The following is a 23,084-nucleotide window of genomic DNA, read 5'->3' as shown; positions in this document are numbered from 1 at the left end:
ATGATTGAATGAAAATCTGCAAAAAGACAACATCGTTTCACAATCTTTAATAAAAGACTCACAAACAGAAACATGCAATGGTCTGTACAGCTGGCTCCACAGTTTCCCCGCCTCCAACGCAACTCTTATCTCAGCGACATTGACAAAAAGTTTTGCTCAACAAAAAAACACAAAAGCAAGAATAATAAAGCCTCACAAATACTGTACATACAAACCATATGTTATGTAAGCAATACCCAAATCTCCCCAATATACTGTGTGTGTGTGTGTGTGTGTGTGTGTGTGCGTGTGTGTGTGTGTGTGTGGGGGGGGTGTCTGTGTGTGTCTGTGTGTGTGTGTGTGTGTGTGTGTGTGTGTGTGTATGTGGGGGGGGGTGTGTATGCATTGAGAAATGACATGGTTGTTGAAATGGTTTCGCATGGTTGTGCATATGGATTAAATAATATTCTGGCATCAGATTATCTCTGTTCACACATTTGTAAGTGTACATTCTGTAGTGCTATTAAATATCTCTACAGCAAATCATCTGTATGCAGCTTCACTATGCTGTCAGGTCTCCCCTCCACCGTCTCCCCTCCACCGTCTCCCCTCCACAGTCTCCACTCCACCGTCTGCCCTCCACCGTCTCCCTTCCACCGTCTCCCCTCCACCGTCTCCCCTCCACCGTCTCCCCTCCACCGTCTCCCCTCCACCGTCTCCCTTCCACCGTCTGCCCTCCACCGTCTGCCCTCCACCGTCTGCCCTCCACCGTCTGCCCTGCACCGTCTGCCCTGCACCGTCTGCCCTGCACCGTCTCCCTTCCACCGTCTCCCTTCAACCATCTCCCCTCCACCGTCTCCCCTCCACCGTCTCCCCTCCACCGTCTCCCCTCCACCGTCTCCCCTTCACCGTCTCCCTTCAACCGTCTCCCCTCCACCGTCTGCCCTCCACCGTCTCCCCTCCACCGTCTCCCCTGCACCGTCTCCCCTCCACCGTCTCCCCTTCACCGTCTCCCCTGCACCGTCTCCCTTCCACCATCTCCCCTCCACCGTCTCCCCTGCACCGTCTCCCATCCACCGTCTCCCCTGCACCGTCTCCCCTGCACCGTCTCCCCTGCACCGTCTCCCATCCATCGTCTCCCCTTCACCGTCTCCCCTCCACCGTATCCCCTCCACCGTCTCCCCTCCACCGTCTCCCCTGCACCGTCTCCCCTGCACCGTCTCCCCTGCACCGTCTCCCCTCCACCGTCTCCCCTCCAACGTCTCCCCTGCACCGTCTCCCATCCACCGTCTCCCCTGCACCGTCTCCCCTGCACCGTCTCCCATCCATCGTCTCCCCTGCACCGTCTCCCATCCATCGTCTCCCCTCCACCGTCTCCCCTCCACCGTATCCCCTCCACCGTATCCCCTGCACTGTCTCCCCTCCACCGTATCCCCTGCACCGTCTCCCCTCCACCGTCTCCCCTCCACCGTCTCCCCTCCACCGCACTGCCCTCCACCGTCTCCCCTCCACCGTCTGCCCTCCACCGTCTTCCCTCCACCGTCTCCCCTCCACCGTCTGCCCTGCACCGTCTCCCTTCCACCGTCTGCCTTCCACCGTCTCCCCTCCACCGTCTGCCCTGCACCGTCTCCCTTCCACCGTCTCCCTTCAACTGTCTCCCCTGCACCGTCTCCCTTCCACCATCTCCCCTCCACCGTCTCCCCTGCACCGTCTCCCATCCACCGTCTCCCCTGCACCGTCTCCCCTGCACCGTCTCCCCTGCACCGTCTCCCATCCATCGTCTCCCCTCCACCGTATCCCCTCCACCGTCTCCCCTCCACCGTCTCCCCTCCACCGTCTCCCCTGCACCGTCTCCCCTCCACCGTCTCCCCTGCACCGTCTCCCCTGCACCGTCTCCCCTCCACCGTCTCCCCTCCACCGTCTCCCCTGCACCGTCTCCCATCCACCGTCTCCCCTGCACCGTCTCCCCTGCACCGTCTCCCATCCATCGTCTCCCCTGCACCGTCTCCCATCCATCGTCTCCCCACCACCGTCTCCCCTCCACCGTATCCCCTCCACCGTATCCCCTGCACTGTCTCCCCTCCACCGTATCCCCTGCACTGTCTCCCCTCCACCGTCTCCCCTCCACCGTCTCCCCTCCACCGCACTGCCCTCCACCGTCTCCCCTCCACCGTCTGCCCTCCACCGTCTTCCCTCCACCGTCTCCCCTCCACCGTCTGCCCTGCACCGTCTCCCTTCCACCGTCTGCCTTCCACCGTCTCCCCTCCACCGTCTGCCCTGCACCGTCTCCCTTCCACCGTCTCCCTTCAACTGTCTCCCCTCCACCGTCTCCCCTCCACCGTCTCCCCTTCACCGTCTCCCCTTCACCGTCTCCCTTCAACCGTCTCCCCTCCACCGTCTCCCCTCCACCGTCTCCCCTGCACCGTCTCCCCTCCACCGTCTCCCCTGCACCGTCTCCCCTGCACCGTCTCCCCTCCACCGTCTCCCCTCCACCGTCTCCCCTGCACCGTCTCCCCTGCACCGTCTCCCATCCACCGTCTCCCCTGCACCGTCTCCCCTGCACCGTCTCCCCTGCACCGTCTCCCATCCATCGTCTCCCCTCCACCGTCTCCCCTCCACCGTATCCCCTCCACCGTATCCCCTGCACCGTCTCCCCTCCACCATACTGCTGTCTCTTGTCCTTTTGTTTTTTTCTTCATATGAAATATAACTGAACAAAACAGTACCGTCAGATAGAGGGTAAAATGTTTTTGAGGAAATTTCAGTGGTTAAAGAATCATGTGTGATGTGTTGCATATACACGGCCCCCAGATCAAAGATGCGCCCCACGTGTGTGTGTGTGTGTGTGTGTGTGTCAAAAGACAGCCCACTCAGTGCACAGCTGCCCAGAAATCAGACAGCAATCATGAACAGAATCAGATGCTGCCATCAAATGAGATGTTCTTCTTCATCGGTGGATCTTTTTAACTCTTGGTCGATCAAGAGGTTTCTCAGTCTCAAGTGCTACCAACATCCAGATGTTTATTACCCTCTATCACACACTGTCCCCACCATCAAATCTACACTACAGAACCACTGCAGGAGAAGCCTCCCAGGGGATTTCTTTACTGAATCTCATACATATCCATCATCTATTGTGTGAGTGATTATGAATGTTTTATGAGTGACATTAGTAAATGCAATTAAAGTTAATTCAAGTTCAGGAGTAGTTTGTTGATTGTGCTGTATATACAATCTCATAGTTACAGCTTTAATGTACTTTCTAACAAAGATCAAACTCAATAATAACAAAGCCCAATAGTTAATGTTTTGTAAATTAAGATGCACTCTCCAGAGCCAGTGATGTTATATTTATTCCTCTGGCTGGACGGCTACCTGTTTTGCTGTTTCCTCCCTCAACACACACGCAAGCGCACACACTCACACACACACACTCACTCACACACGGCTTGGCAGCCATACAGGCTCTTGCATAATCGTCCCCTCCGCTCTGCTGGCCAAGCACACAACATGTGCTCCACAGAGCAGGAGAAGGGCGGGGACGCAGGCTCACAAACACACACACTATGAAGCACATAGTCACATATAGGCTACAGTACACACGCATAAACATAATATCCTTTTAGATGGTAAGAGCCCTTTTTGGGGGTACTTTGAGCAGTTTCATACTAGTTTCATCTCGCTGTGATATTCTCAGACGGATTTAGAGCTCTCAACATGGGAAACTATAAAATAATTTCATAGAATTGAACCAAGACCACTTTTTCTTGGTCACAGATGGACAAAATCACTAAGCCCTGACCTTAGAGAGACGTTTTATTTCTCTATTTGGTTAGGTCAGGGTGATGTGGGGTGGGCATTCTATGATGTCTGTTTCTTTGTTTTTGGCCGAGTATGGTTCCCAATCAGAGGCAGCTGTCTATCGTTGTCTCTGATTGGGGATCATACTTGGGCAGCCCTTTTCCCACTTTCTGTTGTGGGATCTTGTTTTTGTCAGTTGCTGGTTTAGCGCTACATTACTTTACGTGTCATTTATCTGTTACGACTTCTACCAAAGTCGTTGCCTCTCCTTGTTCGGGCGGTGCTCGGCGGTCGACGTCACCTGTCTTCTAGCCATCATCGATCCATTTTTCATTGGTTTTGTCTTGTCTTCCCACACACCTGTTTTCAATCCCATCTATTACCTGTTGTGTTTTTAACCCTCTGTTTCCACTCATGTCTTTGTCAGAGATTCTGTCATAGACGTGTGTATAGGTGGCAGGGAAGTCAGGCGCAGGAGAGTCAAACGGAGTGTAAAATGGAGTCTTTTAATAAATGTCCAAGTAACATACTCCATAACACTTATAAGAAAAATGAATATAAACAAATATGGGTACGAAGACCCGTCGCGCACCCATACAAATAAACACTACACTGACAATAAACAATCTCTGACAAAGACATGAGGGGAAACAGAGGGTTAAATACACAACACAAAGGTGCGGATTCGGAAGGGTGATGAGTGGAAGACGGCATTTAGCACCACTTCAGGTCATTATGAGTACCGTGTCATGCCATATGGGTTGATGAATGCTCCATCAGTCTTCCAGTCATTTGTAGATGAGATCTTCAGGGACCTGCACGGGCAGGGTACAGTGGTGTATATCAATGATATTCTGATATACTCCGCTACAGGCGCAAGAGCATGTGTCCCTGGTGCGCAGGGTGCTTGGTCGCCTGTTGGAGCATTATCTATAATGAGCATTATTGGAGCATTATCTATAATAATAACAATCCATCTCCTTCCTAGGGCATCGGATTACCACTTCAGGAGTGGAAATGGAGAGCGACCGCATTACAGCCGTGCGTAATTGGCCGACTCTAACCACGGTAAAGGAGGTGCAGCGTTTTTTAGGGTTTGCCAGGAGTTTTGGTCAGGTTGCTGCTCCCATGACCTCACTGCTAAAGGGGGGCCCGGTGCGCTTGCAGTGGCCGGCTGAGGCGAACGGGGCTTTTGGACACCTGAAGACTCTGTTTACCTCAGTACCTGTGTTGGCTCATCCGGATCCCTCTTTGCCATTCATAGTGGAGGTGGACAAATCCGAAGCTGGGATAGGAGCATTGCTCTCTCAGCGTTCGGGTACGGCACTGAAGCTTCGCCCCTGTGCTTTCTTTTCGAAGAAGCTCAGCCCAACGGAGCAAAACTATGATGTGGGGGACCGGGAGCTGTTAGCTGTCGTAAAAGCCTTGAAGGCGTGGAGGCATTGGCTTGAGGGGGCTAAACACCCTTTTCTCATCTGGACTGACCACCGCAATCTGGAGTACATCCGGCAGGCGAAGAGACTGAATCCTCGCCAGGCAAGGTGGGCCATGTTTTTCACTCGTTTTGTGTTTACTCTCTTACAGACCAGGCTCCCAGAACGTCAAGGCAGACGCATTGTCTAGGCTGTATGACACAGAGGAGCGGTACATGGATCCTACTCCCATACTCCCAGCTTCGTGTTTGGTTGCGGCAGTATTGTGGGAGCTGGATGCGGACATTGAGCGGGCGTCACGTGGAGAGCCCTCTCCCCCTGAGTGTCCAGCTGGTCGTCTGTACTTTCCGTCTGCTGTCCGCGACCGATTGATCTATTGGGCTCACACGTCACCCTCCTCTGGTCATCCTGTGATAGGTCGGACGATGCGCTGTCTTGATGGGAGGTACTGGTGGCCCACTTTAGCTAAGGACGTGAGGATTTATGTTTTCTCCTGCTCGGTGTGCGCCCAGTGCAAGGCTCCTAGACACCTGCCCAGAAGTAAGCTACAACCTTTACCCGTTCCTCAACGGCCGTGGTCGCACCTGTCGGTGGATTTCCTAACCGATCTTCCACCTTCACAGGGTAAAACCACGATCCTGCTCGTTGTGGATCGGTTTTCGAAGTCCTGTCGTCTCCTCCCTTTGCCCGGTCTCCCTACGGCCTTACAAACTGCAGAGGCCCTGTTTACACACGTTTTCCAGCACTATGGGGTGCCTGAGGATATAGTGTCTGATCGGGGTCCCCAGTTCACATCAAGGGTCTGGAAGGCGTTCATGGAACGTCTGGGGATCTCGGTTAGTCTTACCTCAGGTTTTCTCCCCGAGAGTAATGGGCAGGTGGAGAGAGTTAACCAGGATGTGGGTAGGTTTCTGCGGTCCTATTGCCAGGACCGGCCGGGGGAGTGGGCGAAGTTCGTGCCCAGGGCAGAGATGGCACAGAACTCGCTACGTCACTCCTCCACTAACCTTACTCCTTTTCAATGTGTATTAGGGTATCAGCCGGTTCTGGCTCCTTGGCATCAAAGTCAGACTGAGGCTCCTGCGGTGGACAATTGGTTTTGGCGCACTGAGGAAACCTGGGAGGCAGCCCACGTCCACCTTCAGCGCGCCATAAGGCACCAGAAAATTGGCGCAGACCGTCGCCGCAGTGAGGCCCCGGTGTTCGCACCAGGGGACAGTGTCTGGCTCTCGACCCAAAACTTGCCCCTCCACCTGCTCTCCTCAGGCCGGTGGTGGCTGGCCCGCTCCAGGAGGCTGAAGTGCGTGATGTTCCTCCGCCTCCTCTAGACATGGAGTACAATCCGGCGTACTCTGTTCGATCCATTCTGAATTTGACACGTCGGGCGAGAGGCCTTCAGTACCTCTTGGACTGGGAGGGGTACGGTCCGGAGGAGAGATGCTGGGTTCCGGTGGAGGACATGTTAGATCCTTCCATGTTAAAAGAATTCCACCGTCTCCATCGGGATCGCCCTGCACCTTGCCCTCCGGGTCGTCCCCGATGCCAGTGTCGACGCGCGGCTAGAGCCGCGCGTCAGAAGGGGGGGGGGGGGGGATACTACCGAAGTCGTTGCCTCTCCTTGTTCGGGCGGTGCTCGGCGGTCGACGTCACCGGTCTTCTAGCCATCATCGATCCATTTTTCATTTTCCATTGTCTTGTCTTCCCACACACCTGTTTTCAATACCATGAATTTGTCATGTATTGTCATGTTGTGTCTTGTTTCTGTCCTTTCTCTTCACCCTGTCTCCCCCTGCTGGTCGTTTTAGGTTACCGTTTCTCCCCCTCTTTCCCCCAGCTGTTCCTTGTCTCCTCCTAACTACCTCGTCACCCCTTTTCCCACCTGTTCCCTTTTTCCCTCTGATTAGTCCTCTATATCTCTCTCTGTTTTTGTTCCTGTCCTTGTCGGATTCTTGTTTGTGTTGTTCATGCCTGAACCAGACTATCGTCATGTTTGCTGCAACCTTGTCCTGTCCTGTCGGAACCTGCCGGTCCATCTGAGCCTACGTTTGTTTTCTTATTAAAGAAGCTCTGTTTACGTTAATTCGCTTTTGGGTCCTCATTCACGCACCGTAACAGAAGAATCCGACCAAGAATGGACCCAGCGACTTCGGATCCTCTCCACTCAGCCGTCGAGATCCAGGGAGCAATGCTAGGCAGACACAAGCAGGAATTGTCTGCTGCTCGACATGCCGTTGAGACCCTGGCCACCCAAGTCTCCAACCTCACAGAACAGGTTCACCATCTCCGCCTCGATCCACCGGCCACTTCCAGGGCTTTCGAATCTCCGGAGCCCAGAATCAATAACCCGCCGTGTTACTCTGGGGAGCCCACTGAATGCCGCTCGTTCCTCACCCAGTGTGATATTGTGTTTTCTCTCCAGCCCAACACTTACTCCAGGAGCACTGCTCGTGTCGCCTACGTCATATCTCTCCTTATTGGACGGGCTCGTGAGTGGGGCACGGCAATCTGGGAGGCAAGGGCTGAGTGTACTAACCAGTATCAGGACTTTAAAAAGGAGATGATACGGGTTTTTGATCGATCTGTTTTTGGGGAGGAGGCTTCCAGGGTCCTGTCTTCCCTATGTCAAGGTAATCGATCCTATTGAGTTTCGCACTCTTGCTGCCTCCAGTGGCTGGAACGAGCCGGCTTTGCTCGCTCGTTTTCTGGAGGGTCTCCGCGCAGAGGTAAAGGATGAGATTCTCTCCCGGGAGGTTCCTTCCAGCGTGGATTCCTTGATTGAACTCGCTATTCGCATTGAGCGACGGGTTGATCTTCGTCACCGAGCTCGTGGAAAGGAGCTCGCGTTCTCCGTTGCCCCCCTCTCCGCATCACTACCATCTTCCTCTGCCGGCTCGGGTGCTGAGCCTATGCAGCTGGGAGGTATCCGCATCTCGACTAAGGAGAGGGAACGGAGAATCACCAACCGCCTCTGTCTCTATTGCGGTTCTGCTGGTCATTTTGTCACTTCATGTCCAGTAAAAGCCAGAGCTCATCAGTAAGCGGAGGGCTACTGGTGAGCGCTACTACTCCTGTCTCTCCTTCAAGATCCTGCACTACCTTGTCGGTCCATCTACGCTGGACCGGTTCGTCAGCTTCCTGCAGTGCCTTAATAGACTCTGGGGCGGAGGGCTGTTTTATGGACGAGACCTGGGCTCGGGAACATGACATTCCTCTCAGACAGTTAAGGGAGTCCACGGCCTTGTTCGCCCTGGATGGTAGTCCTCTCCCCAGGATTCAGCGTGAGACGCTACCTTTAACCCTCACTGTTTCTGGTAATCATAGCGAAACCATTTATTTTTTAATTTTTCGTTCACCTTTTACACCTGTTGTTTTGGGCCATCCCTGGCTAGTTTGTCATAATCCTTCCATTAATTGGTCTAGTAATTCTATCCTCTCCTGGAACGTCTCTTGTCATGTGAAATGTTTAATGTCTGCTATCCCTCCTGTTTCCTCTGTCTCTTCTTCACAGGAGGAGCCTGGTGATTTGACAGGGGTGCCGGAGGAATATCACGATCTGCGCACGGTGTTCAGTCGGTCCAGGGCCACCTCTCTTCCTCCACACCGGTCGTATGATTGTAGTATTGATCTCCTTCCGGGAACCACTCCCCCCCGGGGTAGACTATACTCTCTGTCGGCTCCCGAACGTAAGGCTCTCGAAGATTATTTGTCTGTAGCTCTTGCCGCCGGTACCATAGTCCCCTCCTCCTCTCCCGCCGGAGCGGGGTTTTTTTTTGTTAAGAAGAAGGACGGGTCCCTGCGCCCCTGCATAGATTATCGAGGGCTGAATGACATAACAGTGAAGAATCGTTATCCGCTTCCTCTTATGTCTTCAGCCTTCGAGATCCTGCAGGGAGCCAGGTTTTTCACTAAGTTGGACCTTCGTAACGCTTACCATCTCGTGCGCATCAGGGAGGGGGACGAGTGGAAGACGGCGTTTAACACTCCGTTAGGGCACTTTGAATACCGGGTTCTTCCTTTCGGCCTCGCTAACGCTCCAGCTGTCTTTCAGGCATTAGTCAATGATGTCCTGAGAGACATGCTGAACATCTTTGTTTTCGTTTACCTTGACGATATCCTGATTTTTTCACCGTCACTCCAGATTCATGTTCAGCACGTTCGACGTGTCCTCCAGCGCCTTTTAGAGAATTGTCTTTTTGTGAAGGCTGAGAAGTGCTCTTTTCATGCCTCCTCCGTCACATTTCTCGGTTCTGTTATTTCCGCTGAAGGCATTAAGATGGATCCCGCTAAGGTCCAAGCTGTCATTGATTGGCCCGTCCCTAGGTCACGCGTCGAGCTGCAGCGCTTTCTCGGCTTCGCGAACTTCTATCGTCGTTTCATCCGTAATTTCGGTCAGGTGGCAGCCCCTCTCACAGCCCTCACTTCTGTCAAGACGTGCTTTAAGTGGTCCGTTTCCGCCCAGGGAGCTTTTGATCTCCTCAAGAATCGTTTTACATCCGCACCTATCCTTGTTACACCTGACGTCACTAGACAGTTCGTTGTCGAGGTTGACGCGTCAGAGGTGGGCGTGGGAGCCATTCTTTCTCAGCGCTCCCTCTCTGACGACAAGGTCCACCCTTGCGCGTATTTTTCTCATCGCCTGTCGCCGTCGGAACGTAACTATGATGTGGGAAACCGCGAACTGCTCGCCATCCGCTTAGCCCTAGGCGAATGGCGACAGTGGTTGGAGGGGGCGACCGTTCCTTTTGTCGTTTGGACTGACCATAGGAACCTTGAGTACATCCGTTCTGCCAAACGACTTAATGCGCGTCAGGCGCGCTGGGCGCTGTTTTTCGCTCGTTTCGAGTTCGTGATTTCTTATCGTCCGGGCTCTAAGAACACCAAGCCTGATGCTTTATCTCGTCTCTTCAGTTCTTCAGTAGCCTCCACTGACCCCGAGGGGATTCTCCCTGAGGGGCATGTTGTCGGGTTGACTGTCTGGGGAATTGAGAGGCAGGTAAAGCAAGCACTCACTCAAACTCCGTCGCCGCGCGCTTGTCCTAGGAACCTTCTTTTCGTTCCCGTTCCTACTCGTCTGGCCGTTCTTCAGTGGGCTCACTCTGCCAAGTTAGCCGGCCACCCTGGCGTTCGGGGTACGCTTGCTTCCATTCGCCAGCGTTTTTGGTGGCCCACCCGGGAGCATGACACGCGTCGCTTCATGGCTGCTTGTTCGGTCTGCGCGCAGACTAAGTCCGGTAACTCCCCTCCTGCCGGCCGTCTCAGGCCGCTTCCCATTCCCTCTCGACCGTGGTCTCACATCGCCTTAGATTTTGTCACCGGACTGCCTTCGTCAGCGGGGAAGACTGTTATTCTTACGGTTGTCGACAGGTTCTCTAAGGCGGCTCATTTTATTCCCCTTGCTAAGCTTCCTTCTGCTAAAGAGACGGCACAAATCATAATCGAGAATGTTTTCAGAATTCATGGCCTTCCGTCAGACGTCGTTTCGAACAGAGGTCCGCAATTCACGTCTCAATTTTGGAGGGAGTTTTGCCGTTTGATTGGGGCTTCCGTCAGTCTCTCTTCCGGCTTTCACCCCCAGTCTAACGGTCAAGCAGAACGGGCCAATCAGACTATTGGTCGCATCTTACGCAGTCTTTCTTTTCGCAACCCTGCGTCTTGGTCAGAACAGCTCCCCTGGGCAGAATACGCCCACAACTCGCTTCCTTCGTCTGCGACCGGGCTATCTCCTTTTCAGAGTAGCCTCGGGTACCAGCCTCCGCTGTTCTCATCTCAGTTCGCCGAGTCCAGCGTCCCCTCCGCTCAGGCTTTTGTCCAACGTTGCGAGCGCACCTGGAAGAGGGTCAGGTCTGCACTTTGCCGTTATAGGGCGCAGACTGTGAGGGCTGCTAATAAGCGTAGAACTAAGAGTCCTAGATATTGTCGCGGTCAGAGAGTTTGGCTCTCCACTCAGAACCTTCCCCTTAAGACGGCTTCTCGCAAGTTGACCCCGCGGTTCATTGGTCCGTTCCGTATTTCTCAGGTCATTAATCCTGTCGCAGTTCGACTTCTTCTTCCGCGATACCTTCGTCGCGTCCACCCGGTCTTCCATGTCTCCTGTATCAAGCCCGTTCTTCGCGCCCCCGCTCGTCTTCCCCCCCCCCCCCATCCTTGTCGAGGGCGCACCCATCTACAGGGTCCGTAGGATTTTGGACATGCGTCCTCGGGGCCGTGGTCATCAGTACCTAGTAGATTGGGAGGGGTACGGTCCTGAGGAGAGGAGTTGGGTTCCCTCTCGGGACGTGCTGGACCGTGCGCTGATCGAGGATTTCCTCCGTTGCCGCCAGGTTTCCTCCTCGAGTGCGCCAGGAGGCGCTCGGTGAGTGGGGGGGTACTGTCATGTATTGTCATGTTGTGTCTTGTTTCTGTCCTTTCTCTTCACCCTGTCTCCCCCTGCTGGTCGTTTTAGGTTACCGTTTCTCCCCCTCTTTCCCCCAGCTGTTCCTTGTCTCCTCCTAACTACCTCGTCACCCCTTTTCCCACCTGTTCCCTTTTTCCCTCTGATTAGTCCTCTATATCTCTCTCTGTTTTTGTTCCTGTCCTTGTCGGATTCTTGTTTGTGTTGTTCATGCCTGAACCAGACTATCGTCATGTTTGCTGCAACCTTGTCCTGTCCTGTCGGAACCTGCCGGTCCATCTGAGCCTACGTTTGTTTTCTTATTAAAGAAGCTCTGTTTAAGTTAATTCACTTTTGGGTCCTCATTCACGCACCGTAACAGAATTACCTGTTGTGTATTTAACCCTCTGTTTCCCCTCATGTCTTTGTCAGAGATTGTTTATTGTCAGTGTAGTGTTTATTTGTATGGGTGCGCGACGGGTCTTCGTACCCATATTTGTTTATATTCATTTTTCTTATTCGTGTTATGGAGCATGTTACTTGGACATTTATTAAAAGACTCCATTTTACACTCCGTTTGACTCTCCTGCGCCTGACTTCCCTGCCACCTATTCACACGTCTATGACATTATATTTCTTGTTTTTTGGGTTGTTCATTTAATAAATTCAAAATGTACGCCTACCACGCTGTACCTTGGTCTCATTGGTGTCGCTGCACACTCAGTGGACGTTAAGGAGAAATTATCTGTCACCGTTATAGTGCCAATATTGTACTGTCGCTAAGTATGATCATACTTATTTAAAAGTTATATGAAATGTGAAATCTTATAGTACGTAATTTATAAATTGATTGTTACTATATCATTTCAAGCCCTAATACCCACTTTTGTTGAATAGGAAAGAAATCTTATATGATTTCTCATATTTTCATAACATTTGTAGTATGAACTTGAGCTCGTGTCCTCAGAATGAGCACACCTCAGCAATCAGAATGAGCACACCTCAGCAATCAGAATGAGCACACCTCAGCAATCAGAATGAGGACACCTCAGCAATCAGAATGAGGACACCTCAGCAATCAGAATGAGGACACCTCAGCAATCAAAATGAGCACACCTCAGCAATTGTTTTACCAGATAGGTGACTTACAGATCTTTCTAAAAACTATGCAACATTACCATTTATTGTTTATGGCCATCTCATGAAAAATAATTACGGTTGGGTATATCTATTTAGGCGGAAATCAACATTTTGCCCTGTCATTCAGCTACAAACAAGAGACAACGCTTTCTCTAAAACACACATACTAAACAGACAAAAACAAGCTCTCTCTCAAGGACACACTAGAGAAGCTGATGACACCAGGGTTGTTTGGGGACCCTAAGAGAGATTTGGCCTGGGGTATGGGCACGTTCATTTGAATATTCAAATATCCAAATGGACGTTAGTATTAGATTACTTGGGAGAGTATTCATTTTTGACTAAATGGAATGAAATCATCTATATGACATTGCTGCAAAGCCTACATGGGATACATTCAACATTTTAACGACAGTTTTTATGAGTGCACCCCATACAAAAGACACACTGGTAGCCGATACACTTTCCACACGTGTAGCTTTTTGTTATTGTCAGGCAATGAAAGCAGCGCAACAGTTAGAGGCTCCATGTGTAGCATCTGAAGTGGGAGATGTCTAACTGATGCAAAATGTAATAAACATTCAGGAGTTCAGTTGGCTAAATGAGGAGTAGGCTACAATGATCAACCAACAGGTAGGCTGTTGTTTCATTAAAGTTGTTGTAGACAAGGACGGGAAGTGCAGCAAAATAGCCTCAATTAGCCTTGCTACTTTAACTAGCTAGCTGGCTTACAACGATTTAATGCAGTCAATACAGGCAATATCAGATGGTATGATAGATAACCTATGGTAGCAACAAGTTTGTCTAACTAGTGTGAGTCGGTATGGCTATTTTCCCTCTCTCTCTTTCCCTCCATGCCACACATAGACTGTCACACACACCGGCCACTGCTCCTCTCTCAACACTCCCCCACCCTTCTGCTGAAAGAAGCAGAGTGCAGCGCACCGACTCTCTGTCTCGCTCGAGAAAGTGCCCATTTAAATTTCCCAATTCTTTATTATTGATATTATTTAAATAGTGAAATCATTTCAAATGCCCATTCCTAGTTTGGTGGCCCCCCACCTTGCGGTAAAAAGATGTAGTGGTCCCCCTCTTGACAGCGGAGAGTTATTTCATGCAATTCTACTCATTGTGTCTTGGGGAGGACAGAACATTTTGCCGTTTCAAAGCACATTTCCTGCAATTCTACTCATTGTGCCTTGGGGCAGACAGAACATTTTGCCTTGGGGCGGACAGAACATTTTGCCTTGGGGCAGACAGAACATTTTGCCTTGGGGCAGACAGAACATTTTGCCTTGGGGCAGACAGAACATTTTGCCTTGGGGCAGACAGAACATTTTGCCTTGGAGCAGACAGAACATTTTGCCTTGGGGCAGACAGAAAATTTAGCCTTGGGGCAGACAGAAAATTTAGCCTTGGGGCAGACAGAAAATTTAGCCTTGGGGCGGACAGAACATTTTGCCGTTTCAAAGCGAATTTCCTGCAATTCTACACATTTTGCCTTGGGGAGGACAGAACATTTTGCAGTTTTTAAAACTCATTTCATGCAATTCTATTCATTTTTCCATGGGGCCGAGAGAACATTTTGCAATTTGAAAGCTAATTCTAAAATGTCCCATGACTTATGCCATGCTCATGTGATATCTGAGTGAGAGTGACCAACAACATCTATGGGGGCTCCCTGGAGGTCAGTGCCGGTAATGATTACTACAAGGTGTAGATAGCTGGCTAGACTAACTTACCAATTAAAACATCTTTAGGTGACATGGTCTAATTGAGTGACTGTCAGTGACTGACATTACAAGAGAAAAACTACTGACGCTTTACCAAATGTAGAAGTTGCACCTTCTTGATTCTACTATTCTAACTCTTAGCAGTAAGTTGAGACCTCGAGTTCCTAAAAAAATAATGAAAATAAAATGAAATGTTTACATTTTTTGGGGGGTTGGGGGCCTGTAGCCCTGAGGGGTATCCTACGAAGCAAGCTAGATCTACTCAACGTTTTCTAAAGCTAGCCAGCTTCAGTAAGCTTCACATTCCAGGTCAGGCTTCATCTGTACTACGATGGTGGATATTACCTGTCCTCCTTTCGCTAACTCGAGCAGGCTTGTAACTTGCACATGCATGTCACACATGGCTAGTCGAATGCAGAACTCTTTATTGAGACGACGCTGAAACATAAATCCATGGGTGGGTCAGTGACACATTTTCATTTGTGCCGAAATCAAAATGAAAGAAAATATATCTTTCAAATTCAGCAGACTATAGTGTGAAATATTGTTTTAGAAGTTCCGTCTTTATTTTATTACTCATCGTTAATGGCATCTTTGGTGTGCTTATCAATGCACAAATGTTCCTCACTCCCATCTATATATTATTTCATTAAGTCATACAAAAGTGTTACATTGTGTGAAGTTTAAAACGCATTCTGTCATTACTAAATGTGTAATGTGATATACAGTATTTTAACATTGCAATTTTTTAAAGATAAAAAACATGTAATTAATAAAATATTTAATCAGTTGTCTTCCTCAGATGAAGGGGGTGATAATGCAATCTTTGCAAGAGGGAGGGAATCTGATTTCATTGGTCTTGGCTCAGACATTTCATTCAGTTGAGTTAGCCCTGAGTTAGCCTGCCCTGGAGCAGAATAGTTCTGAAGGAAATTTACCTGGCTAAAAGGTGAGCCACTTTTGTATGATAGGTTAAATTTAGAGTTGACCAAAGTTACTTCGCTCACTCCTTAAACCTTTTTCTTAGGATACCCCTCAGGGTGACATGACACATACACCGTTGTATTTAATTCACACAATATGCTCACATCCACATACATTCACAAACACTCACTATTATACACATTCTGTTAAAATACAGTGTACTCAAACACATACATACAGTAGAAAATAATTAGAGCATATACAACACAGACACACACCCACTGCAAAGAAAACATTGTTTACTGAGTCCAAGGTGTTAAAGGAACTTGACCCCAAAAAAACATCTGGGTCAGATGTTTTAGGCCCTTTCTTCTTTAAGGTTGCTGCCTCTATCATCGCCAAGCCTATCTCCAACCTTTTTAACCTGTCCATCCTTTCTGGGGAGGTTCCCATTGCTTGGAAGGCAGCCACTGTTTGTCCTTTATTTAAAGGAGGAGATCAAGCTGATGCAAACTGTTATAGGCCTATCTCTATTTTGCCCTGTTTATCAAAAGTGGTGGAAAAACATGTCATAAATCAACTGACTGGCTTTCTTGATGTCTATAGTATTCTCTCTTGTATGCAATCTGGTTTCTGCTCAGGTTACGGATGTGTCACTGCAACCTTAAAGGTCTTAAATTATGTCACAATTGCCCTTGATTCTAAGCAATGTTGTGATACTATTGTTATTGACTTGGCCAAAGCTTTTGATAAGGTAGACCATTCCATTCTCGTGGGCCGGCTAAGGAGTATTGGTGTCTCTGAAGGGTCTTTGGCCTGGTTTGCTAACTACCTCTCTCAAAGAGTGCAGTGTGTAAAGCCAGAACATCTGCTGTCACCAAGGGAGTACCCCAAGGCTCGAACCTAGGCCCCACGCTCTTCTCAATTTACATCAACAACATAGCTCAGGCAGCAGGAAGCTCTCTCTATCCATTTATATGCAGATGATACAGTGTTATACTCAGCTGGCCCCCTCCTGGATTTTGTGTTAAAACGCTCTACAACAAAGCTTTCTTAGTGTCCAACAAGCTTTCTCTGCCCTTAACCTTGTTCTGAACACCTCTAAAACAAAGGTAATGTGGTTTGGTAAGAAGAATGCCCCTCTCCCCACCGGTGTGATTACTAACTCTGAGGGTAGTCACCTCATTCAAGTACTTGGGAGTAGGGCTAGAAGGTACACTGGTCTTCTCAAATCAATCAAATCAAATGACATTTGATTAGTCACATACACATGGTTAGCAGATGTTAATGCAAGTGTAGCGAAATGCTTGTGCTTCTAGTTCTGACAGTGCAGTAATATCTAACAAGTAATCAAATTTGTTGACAACAACTACCTTATACACACAAATCCTGTTCCCTGAAGTCCACGATCATCTCCTTTGTTTTGTTGACGTTGAGTGAGAGGTTATTTTCCTGACACCATATTCTGAGGGCCCTCACCTCCTCCTTGCAGGCTGTCTCATCATTGTTGGTAATCAAGCCTGGCACTGTAGTGTCGTCAGCAAACTTGATGATTGAGTTGGAGGCGTGCATGGCCATGCAGTCGTGGGTGAACAGGGAGTACAGGAGAGGGCTGAGAACGCACCCTTGTGGGGCCCGAGTGTTGAGGATCAGCGGGGTGGAGATGTTGTTTCCTACCTTCACCATCTGGGGGCGGACCATCAGAAAGTCCAGGACCTAGTTGCACAGGGCGGGGTGGAGACCCAGGGTCTCAAGCTTAATGATGAGTTTAGAAGGTACCATGGTGTTGAATGTTTAGCTGTAGTCAATGAACAGCATTCTTATATAGGTATTCCTCTTGTCCAGATGGGATAGGGCAGTGTGATGGCGATTGCATCATCTGTGGACCTATTGGTGTGGTAAGTAAATTGTAGTGGGTCTAGGGTATCAGGTAGGGTGGAGGTGATATGATCCTTGACTAGTCTCTCAAAGCCCTTCATGATGACAGAAGTGAGTGCTACGGGGCGATAATCATTTAGTTCAGTTACCTTAGCTTTCTTGGGAACAGGAACAATGCTGGCCATCTTGAAGCATGTCTAGGCCGGCAGCCTTGCGAGGGTTAACACGTTCAAATGTTTTACTCGCGTTTGCCACGGAGAATGAGAGCCCACAGTCTTTGTATAGTCCTCAAAGCGCACAAAGAAGTTGTTTAATTTGTCTGGGAGCAAGACATCCTGGTCCGCGACGGGGTTTGTTTTCTTTTTGTAATCTGTGATTGACTGTAGACCCTGCCACATACCTCTTGTGTCTGAGCCGTTGAATTGTGACTCTACTTTGTCTCTATACTGACACTTAGCTTGTTTGATTGCCTTGCGGAGGGAATAGCTACACTGTATTCGGTCATGTTTCCGGTCACCTTGGCCTGGTTAAAAGCAGTGGTTTGCGCTTTCAGTTGTGCGAATGCTGCCATAAATCCACGGTTTCTGATTTGGGAATATTTTAATCGATGCTGTGGGTATAGCATCGCCGATGCACTTTCTAATGAACTCGCTCACCGAATCAGCGTATTCGTCAATGTTGTTGTTGGACGTAATGCGGAACATATCCCAGTCCACGTGATCAAAGCAGTCTTGAATCAGATTGGTCGGACCAGCGTTGAACAGACCTGAGCGCGGGATGTATGTATGTATGTATGTATGTATGTATGTATGTATGTAATAACACTTAAGATTACCTGGGGTAACAATGTTAGAAATAATAGATAAAGAAACAAAATACTGCATAGTTTCCTAAGAACGCGAAGCGAGGCTACCATCTTTGTCAGTGCCTTCTTCCTTCTGTTTCTGTTTCTCTCAGCACTTATCAAAGCTGCAGGCTAAGGTTAAATCTAGACTTGGTTTCTCTTTCGTAATCGTTTCTCTTTCACCGCATCTGCCAAACTAACCCTGACCTTCAGATGACCATCCTACCCATGCTAGATTACGGAGATGTAATTTATAGATCGGCAGGAAAGGGTGCTCTCGAGCGGCTTGATGTTCTTTACCATTCGTCCATCAGATTTGCCACCAATGCTTCCTTTAGGACACATCACTGCACTCTATACTCCTCTGTAAATTGGTTATCTCTGTATACCTGTCGCAAGACCCACTGGTTGATGCTTATTTATAAAACCCTCTTAGGCCTCACTCCCCCCTATCTGAGATACCTACTGCAGCCCTCATCCTCCACATACAGCACCCGTTCTGCCAGTCATATTCTGTTAAAGGTCCCCAAAGCACACACATCCCTGGGTCGCTCGTCTTTTCAGGTCGCTGCAGCTAGCGAATGGAACGATCCACAAAAAACACTCAAACTGGATAGTTTTATCTCCATCTCTTCATTCAAAGACTCAACCATGGACACTCTTACTGACAGTTGTGGCTGCTTCGCGTGATGTTTTGTTGTCTCTACCTTCTTGCCCTTGTCTTGTTGTCTGTGCCCAATAATGTTTGTGCCATGTGTTGTGCTGCTCCCATGTTGTGTTGCTACCATGTTGTTGTCATGTTGTGTTGCTACCATGCTGTGTTGTCATGTGTTGCTGCCATGCTATGTTGTTGTCTTAGGTCTCTCTTTATGTAGTGTTGTGGTGTCTCTTGTCGTGATATGTGTTTTGTCCTATAGTTTTATTTTATTTTTAATCCCAGCCCTCGTCCCCGCAGGAGGCCTTTTGCCTTTGGTAGGCTGTCATTGTAAATAACAATTTGTTCTTAATTAATTAGTCCTTATCTTCTTAGGGATCAAATTCCGTTAACGGGATCGATTTGACAACATCCGGTGAAATGGCAGAGCGCCAAATTCAAATTAAATTACTATAAATATTAAAGTTTCATGAAATCACACATGCAATACACCAAATTAAAGCTACACTTGTAATCCAGCCAACGTATCAGATTTCAAAAAGGCTTTACAGCAAAAGCAAACCATGCGATTATCTGAGGATAGCACCCCACCAAACAAATACATGACATTCATATTTAGAAATAGTGATATAATTCATGCCTTACCTATTAAGATATTTTTCTGTTGGCACTCCAAAATGTCCCATAAACATCACAAATGGTCCTTTTGTTCGATTAATTCCGTCGTTATATATCCAAAATGTCCATTTATTTGACGCATTTGATCCAGAAAAATAACGGTTCCAACTCGCGCAAAGTTACCTGTAAACTTGTTCCAAACATTTCAAACAACTTTCCTAATACAACTTTAGGGATTTTTTTACGTAAATAATCTATCAAATTTAAGACGGGATAAACTGTGTTCAATACCGGACGAAAACAAAGTGGAGCGTGCTTTCAGGTCGCGCGCCTCTAACAAACAGTACACTTCACCCGACCCTCGTTCTGAACTGCCCTACTTCTTCAGTACACAAAAGAAAAACATCAACCAATTTCTAAAGACTGTTGACATCTAGTGGAAGCGATAGGATCTGCAACTGCCTTAGAATTCTAGATTCTCATTGAAAACCCATTGAAAAGAGAGTGACCTCAAAATAAAATATTCCTGGATTGTTTGTCCTCAGGGTTTCGCTTGCCAAATAAGTTCTGTTATACTCACAGATATCATTCAAACAGTTTTAGAAACTTAGAGTGTTTTCCATCCAAATCTACTAATAATATGCACATCCTAGCTTCTGGGCCTGAGTAGCAGGCAGTTTACTTTGGGCACACTTTTCATCCGGATGTGAAAATACTGCTCCATATCCTTAAGAAGTTTGAACTGACTAGTTAAATAAAGGCTAAATAAAAATAAATAAAATACTTTACACAGCTCTGTTAATCTACCAAACCTGTGACCAAGCAGATTATAATCACCCTGTTTGTGCTGTGCAAATGCACGTGAGCGCGCAGACACACGCAGACACACACACAAACACACACACGCACACACACACACACACGCAGACACACGCAGACACACACAGACACACACACACACACACACGCAGACACACGCAGACACACGCACACACACACGCAGACACACGCAGACACACGCAGATACACACACACACACACACACGCACACACACACACACACACACACACACACGCAGACATACGCAGACACACACAGACACACACAGACACACACACGCACACACACGCACACACGCGCACACACACACACACACACACACACACACACACACACACACACACACACACACACACACACACACACACGCACACACAGACAGGCACAAAATGCACACACACACAGTAAGAGAAAACAGGTAGGACTGCCAAACACACAGGAAAGTTTGATCTTTATCATTGTCCCTCCATTACCCCCTTTCAGTGCTGCCCACACTATACACACTATTTCCATCTGGTTACAAAATGATTTCAGACCCAGGGCACATAATGAGTTATAATATCTGACCTTCTATTCATGTGGACAGGTAAGGTCAGTAGAGCACATGGGGCTGGAAATAGTGATAAAGATCAGGCTCGAATTGCTCCCTACACACTGATCTAAGATCAGTTTCAATGGTTAAGATTAGTATTGAGGTGAGTGTGATCTGATCGTAGACCTGTGTTTAAGGAGGGACTTCAACCCGGAGCATTACAGATCTACTCTTCCTCTGACATCAAACACTGAGCACTGAGCAGAAGGAATAGTTCCCTCTGGTGGGTAAATGAAGGAATTGACAGGTTAATATTTCTGCCACACAGCATGTACACTGTAAACCCCAAGGCAAATTTAACTCAAAAACTTCTAGTAAAATAAACACAAAGTCAATGAAAAGTCATTATTACTTCAAATGTGTATGTGATACCGACTCAGAACTAAATGAGAAGTCAAATCAACTCTATTTTTTAAGTTATGACAACAAATAAACTTTTTTCCCAGTATGCGCCACTGCAGGTTAATTCTTTGTAATTGTTTATAATATCGCTAATTTTGCATGAGTGACTGATTTATCAATGTTATGCTACACAAAGATAAATAACATACAGGCCTACTTATAGACATAATATGGCCTGTAAACCATGAGTTCTGGCCATTGTATTAGGATGAAGCCTCAAAATAAGAATTTAGGAGATATGTAATGTATTGTCATAAAGAGTTTAATAATGATAACATTTTCCTAGGAGCTCACTTGTTGAAGGCCACAGGGACTGAAAATGAATTAATTCAACAACCATGTCCCTGTCACTAACCAATATAGTCGAGATTAGTACCTAAATCTACATGGACGCTATTAACCAATAAACATTCACGTGGGCGTGGTCTGGCACATAAATGCATGTAAATCAGTCAAGGATATTCGTATGGTAACACAATTTGGTACACATGTTGCAAACGCTCAACATATGCAAGACAATTCATTCCGGCCACACGGTGGCGCTATAATGGGCACATATTTTTATCTCTTTTAATCTCTGAAATTTGAGTCTAGCTAACCCACGCGATATCTCAGACACCACTGGCCCGATGTAGACAACACTTGGGTGAACGATGTGTCATGCTACAGAGATCAGTCAATTAACAAAATTACATTGATTGGCCCAAGGGTGGTGCTGCATCATTCATGGGTTACTACATGTTTACTGTTGCCTTTTTTAACTCGTATTATTATCTATCGTAATGCCTAATCACCCTTCATGTACATATCATCAGTTGAAGTCGGACGTTTACTTACACTTAGGTTGTAGTCATTAAAACTCATTTTTCAACCACTCCACACATTTCTTGTTAACAAACTCTAGTTTTGGAAAGTCGGTTAGGACATCTACTTTGTGCATGACACAAGTAATTTTTCCAACAATTGTTTACAGACAGATTATTTCACTTATAATTCACTGTATCACAATTCCAGTGAGTCAGAAGTTTACATACACTAAGTTGACTGTGCCTTTGAACAGCTTGGAATATTCCAGAAAATTATGTCATGGCTTTAGAAGCTTCTAATTGACAACATTTGAGTCAATTGGAGGTGTACTGTGGATACATTTCAAGGCCTACTTTCAAACTCAGTGCCATTTTGCTTGACATCATGTGAAAATCAAAAGAAATCAGCCAAGACCTCAGAAAAAGAATTGTAGACATCCACAAGACTGGTTCATCCTTGGGAGCAATTTCCAAATGCCTAAAGGTACCAAATTCACCTGTACAAACAATAGTATGCAAGTATTTATCACCATGGGACAATGCAGCCGTCATACCGCTCAGGAAGGAGACGTGTTCTGTCTCCTAGATATGCACATACTTTGGTGTGAAAAGTGCCAATCAATCTCAGAACAATAGCAAAGGACCTTGTGAAGATGCTGGAGGAAACAGCTACAAAAGTATCTATATCCAGAATAAAATGAGTCCTATATCGACATAACCTGAAAGGCCGCTCAGCAAGGAAGAAGCTACTGCTCCAAAACCGCCATAAAAAAGCCAGACTACGGTTTGCAACTGCACATGGGGACAAAGATTGTACTTTTTTGAGAAATGTCCTCTGGTCTGATGAACCAAAAATAGAACTGCTTGGTCATAATGACAATTTTTATGTTTGTATGAAAAGGGGGAGGCTTGCAAGCTGAAGAACACCATCCCAACCGTGAAGCACGGGTGTAGCAGCATCATGTTGTGGGGGTGCTTTACTGCAGGAGGGACTGGTGCACTTCACAAAATAGATGGCGTCATGAGTAAGGAAAATATATATGGATATATTGAAGCAACATCTCAAGC

The 23,084-nt window shown here is 47.8% G+C and overlaps 1 protein-coding gene across 1 annotated transcript in view; it reads right to left on the bottom strand.

Moving 5' to 3' along the window:
• LOC110508384 overlaps positions 1 to 23,084 on the bottom strand; it is a 102,836-nt gene that overhangs the window by 22,803 nt on the left and 56,949 nt on the right. The window lies entirely within an intron of this gene.

Source organism: Oncorhynchus mykiss, chromosome 28, assembly GCF_013265735.2.
Source record: "Oncorhynchus mykiss isolate Arlee chromosome 28, USDA_OmykA_1.1, whole genome shotgun sequence".
Classification (NCBI taxonomy): Eukaryota; Metazoa; Chordata; class Actinopteri; order Salmoniformes; family Salmonidae; genus Oncorhynchus; species Oncorhynchus mykiss.
The sequence above is the reverse complement of the archived record's forward strand: the minus strand, read 5'-3'. Positions and strand labels throughout refer to the sequence as shown.